The sequence below is a fragment of the Salarias fasciatus genome, chromosome 15 (genome assembly GCF_902148845.1).
Source record: "Salarias fasciatus chromosome 15, fSalaFa1.1, whole genome shotgun sequence".
NCBI lineage: Eukaryota > Metazoa > Chordata > Actinopteri > Blenniiformes > Blenniidae > Salarias > Salarias fasciatus.
In genome coordinates, this window is record NC_043759.1 from 21,031,238 (window position 1) to 21,036,090 (window position 4,853).

At 44.1% G+C, this 4,853-nt stretch overlaps 1 long non-coding RNA gene across 1 annotated transcript; it reads left to right on the plus strand.

Annotated features, from left to right (window-relative positions):
• The first annotated feature begins 3,439 nt into the window (after positions 1-3,439).
• Positions 3,440-3,992, plus strand: LOC115402487 (uncharacterized). The gene is made up of 3 exons (XR_003933135.1): positions 3,440-3,668; positions 3,745-3,814; positions 3,890-3,992. It is a non-coding gene; the product is annotated as an uncharacterized LOC115402487 (long non-coding RNA).
• Positions 3,993-4,853: the final 861 nt, after the last annotated feature.

Below are 4,853 nucleotides of genomic sequence, written 5' to 3' on the forward strand. Positions count from 1 at the left end.
GAGTCGGGGCACGGCGCTCCGCAGTTCACCCGGCATCTCCACTCCCGTCTTCTGCCGACATGTGCACCAGTTAAATTAGTGCTGTATAATTAACAAGACCAAATGGGCCTGCAGATGTTCCAAAGTCAATTGAACATCAATAACTCCAGCTGAGGACAGTGACAGCTTGCCCCCCTCCTCTTTTTTTTTTTTATCAAACTCTCTCAGCTCCTTTGTCTCTCCTCCATCTCTTTCTCTTTGTCTTCTTGTGTCCCTCTCCTCTGTTTTTTTCAGACTCTGGAGCGAGGACGAATTTCACAGTCTGTTTGAAGCTGCTTTCCAGCCATGTGAATGAATGGCTACAGTGCGTTTGTGTATGCCGTTGCTGATGCTGCCATTTCTCTCGCTCACTCTGTCTGCATCTTTTGAGCCGGCGGCCTGTCATGTGTGTCTGCAGCTCTCTGCTCTCTGCCGTTCACGGCTTTCATGCTCCGATCACTGTGATTTCAGCCACTTTCTATCGATTATATGCATTATAGTGCTGAAAATATAGCAACTCCAGCACTATCCGCATAACACCCTGTCAACAGATATGCACTGCCTTACACTTCTAAGAATGTAAATGTGTTTCCCACAGTCAAAAACGAGCTGTAGCTCCTGAAACTGTGGCTCAGTGCCCTCACACAAATACATCCAGCAGAAATTAACCCTAATGTTTTAAAAGGATATCAGTTTCTATTTCTGGGCTTTTGTATTTTTGAGTGACCCATTTCCATTTTTACTGTTTATGACCAGGATTAAAAGGATTAGTCCTGATGATGTGATTCTCCTCTGGTGTTTGTATAAATGAAGACCTGAATGGATTACCTCTCCAACAAATGATCCGTCCATCTTCTCTGCACACTTCATCCAGCCATTAATCCAATCTACTACACACTGAACAGTGGTCCATCACAGGGCAAACATCAGGCCACACAAAGACAAAATATAGTCACAGATTAAACTCAAACCCTCAGTCAACATCATTTATTTAAGTAAGAACGGTCCAGGGTCTTGCTCAGGGGCCCACAGTGGCGGCACTCCGAGATCTGAACCTCCAGTCTCCTGTCTGTCTCCAATATATCACTTAATAACACAGTGCAATGCATGATGTGATCATGTCGTGTTCCTAACAGCCTCTGCAGTGTCATGAAGCCTTTTTATTTTCCTTTAAGTAAAAATGTTGTAGTTTCCCAGCTACAAAAACAGCACATTCCCATAGGTGGAGAGCCGTAGTTCATGATATTGGCATCATTTGTATCTTGGTCTATAAGAATGACCAGAATGTTTCTTTGTCATTTATCTGCAGATTTATGTGTGGCTGTTTTTTGTGGTCATGTCAACGCCGTCTTATTAAGCCTTTCTCCACACAGGTAACTTTGTACATCCACAATTAAACACCACTTATCTTTCTGCATATTTCTCCATACTAAACCATTTTACTGCACGATCACCATTTATTTAGCATTAGTAATAGATGTATTTCGTATGTTTTTCTATAATCGACAGAAAATGGGAATCAGGGAAGGTTTAAATTGTTTATTTTTTGTTTTTTTTCCTGTTTCAAGAACTTGCAGCTATTTTACCAGTAATATTTATTTCTTTCGAAAATAAAAATGAGAACAAATTCCAAGATTTTTCAAGTTAATGTCTTAAAATTTTGTTCAAATGCTTTCTTCTTTTTGTTAGCCAATCCTAGAGTTCAGAAAAATGCGATCACAGATGAGCCTTCCTTTTCTTTTCTTTTTCTTTTTATGTGATTGAAACAGAAACAAAGCGAAAGAGAGACGGTCAACCACAAAACCTGGACCAACAGATGCTAAACTATTTGCATGTCCAGACGCCACACTTCACACTCCAGAATAAAACAATGTCCTAATAAAAGTCTGGGCATGCATTCACACATTGATATGCTGACTCGGTTTTGCCAAAACTAGGCCAACATCCCACATGACTTCAGAGGCTGGGAGGAAGAAAAAAACAGAAAAAAAAACTCACAACCTTTACAGTTTTTTCTCAGCAATATTCAAAGTGCATTACGATCTTTTCAAATTTGGTTAAAGCAGCAAGTTTTGCTGTTAATTAGTTAAAAAAAAAAATAGTGCAAGCGCACCCCAAGGCTTTATTAGCAGAGCATCAGATTGAACTATGATTAATCTGCGCTGTGGTGAAATTGAAGCCAAGTGTGCTTTAAGACAAGAAGCTCGCTGAAGTCTGAAGGCTAATTCCTGAGAGGGCAGGACAGAAACTCCCCCTTAAAGCGGAGTGAATCCACTCCTGTCTGGAACAGAAAGTCTCTTTCTCTCTCTCTCTCTCTCTCTCTCTCTCTCTCCTTTACTCACTTTCTGTAATGCAATTCAGCAAGGTGACAATAATGTGGCCCACATGGAAAACCCACTGGAAGTATGCAAAAGACTCTCACTCAGCTCGAAGCTGATAAGATGGCGAATGATGAAGGGCAGCCTGCTGATGGCCGGCGTCTGATGCCCAGGCTTCTAATTTCAATCTTGTAACTCCTTCATAAATCATGAATACGACACGCCAATGCTGATGTGACCCCCCCCCCCCCCCCTCGTCGTTTCCTTGAGACGAGGTGCTGCAAACAAGCTGCTCCTCTTGGCGTCATCTCATCGTTTCTCCCTTATCAGTCATCCATCCATCCATCTTGTACACCTCTGTCGGACTGTTCTCTACCACTTTGTTCTTTACTTTCCCCTAAAAAAAAGAAAAAAAAAATCTCTGCAAGTGTCATAAATTTCCCTCCTTTCCAATTGCAGCTTGGTGGAGAAGGGAGATGATAAAAGATGATGGTGATGGAAGGGGGAGGCGGGCAGAGGGGGGGGAGATTGACACCGCCATGGAGCTACAGTGAGGAAGACAGAGATAAACTCTTGACTTTTTGCTCCTGAATGAATAATCGGAGACGAGAGAGAGCCAGACAGAATAAAAGAGCAGCGGAAGGGGGGAGAAAAAAGGCCGTCTCTCTCCGTCAGGAGTTGTGCGATGTGCAGAGTGACCTGAGGCAAGTGGATGGTGGTGAAAAGCTCTTCTTAACTACCAGCTGATGTTCATCCAGGCAGCAGAATCAGGCTAACATTCATAACCAAATACAGTCGGCCTGGATTTGAAACGTCTGGATTGCAATAACAAAGATAAAGGAATTATTCTGAAAAAAAAAAAAAAACAGCCTTTGCGCATCTACACGAGAAAGAAGGAATGCTAAAGATACAGTTTTTAAACTCAATTGGTGCCAATGATTTACACATATTAGTCAGAGAAAGAGTAACTTTTTTTTTTCTACCAAAATGCATGTAATTTTCCTGCATCCGCCACATTTCCCCGGCTGTCTGGACAATGCCACTGATGAAAAGTTATTTAAAACGTCGTCATACTGTGCCAGACGCTCATACTTCTTGTAGCAGGAGGAGGCCCTCTCCTGGCTTGTAATAATTAACCAATCCCGCCAGGGGTAGCTGTGTATAAAAGAGGGCCATTCTCACTGGTGCAGCCTCTGCCGCTGAGTCTGGAGTAGACCCCGCCCCTGGGCTTTCTCACTTCCTGGTGTGAGCCGTGCGAGCTGTGCTTACCTGTTGGGCTGCGTTTGGGGATCAATTCCCCCTTCATCTGGGTGTCAACTTGCTGCTAGATGAGTGAGTACAGCTCTCCCTCTGGAGGCACAGCCCTACTGTCATGATCAGCTGGCAGTAATCAGCTGTTTGTGTTTAGGTGGCTGTAGGGAGGTCGCAGACTCCCCACCTCTTCTACTGGGCGTGTCAGTTAAATGTTTGTTTGCCAGGTACGCAGTCTAGACACCCTCATATTCTTAGCTGGTTCATGCAGGTGTATGACTGCCCTTTTTATTGCTTATTAGGAGCGGCTAATCTGCCGTGGAGCCCGCCAGCTGTTTTGTCCTTCCGTGTGGCTTCGAAGTCCAGTGTTGGCACCCATAAATACGCCTGGACGGCCTCTGCTCCTTGGAAGCCCGCCGTCTGCAGGTTGCTGCACCCCTGTCGACCTGCTGGCTTCCTGACCGAGCTGATTACACGCTTGTGGGACGCCAGGAATACACAGAAGCGATCTGCTTACTTTATCGTTTCTTTTGATTAAGTATATTTGGGTTAGGTGTTGGTATATTTTGTTGTTCTTTTGGTTATTGTTTCTTTATTTAATTGTGTGTTCATTCTTTGTTATTTTCCAGTTACCTTTGTTTTTGTTCGGGTGTGGCAGTTACCGGTTTGCATTTATTTATTTTACTTGTGAGTTGTGGCTGCCCGCCCACTTGTGTTTAGTTCATTCAGGTATTTCTTTTTTTTGTTTGAATGCATGAATGTGAGGGAAAAACCCTTTTTAACTCCCCTTGTCTTTTTCCCTCCCTTCCAGAAGCTGAGCACGACGGTGGCGGCATCGGTGTCCCTGGGTGGTGGGTCTCCCTCCTGTGTGATGTGCTGCGCACCCCTTTTTGTTTGAGTGTGTTCACCTTTATTTTCAGCGAGTGAGAGTGTCCACGTGTGTCTGGGGTGATCCTTCAGAGGCCTTCATTCCCCTTACTACCCGTGTCCCACCGGTAAGCCTCAGCTCCTGTTTGGGCTCCTCCTCTTCCCCGTCTTTTAGAGAGTGAATGTGTTTTTTTGAAATTTGATATTTAATAAAGATATTTTCTGTTGGCCAGAACCCACGTCTCCTGCTTCTTAAGCCGCGAACCTGAGTGTCCTCACCAATCATTACTTTTTAGTTATTTCCTTGGGTGCAATTCCCAAGGTGGCGTTGTCTGGCTTCTTTTCACCCGATTCATCTCGCCACAAACTTGGCGTTGTCGGCAGGACCGCTTTTGGTTA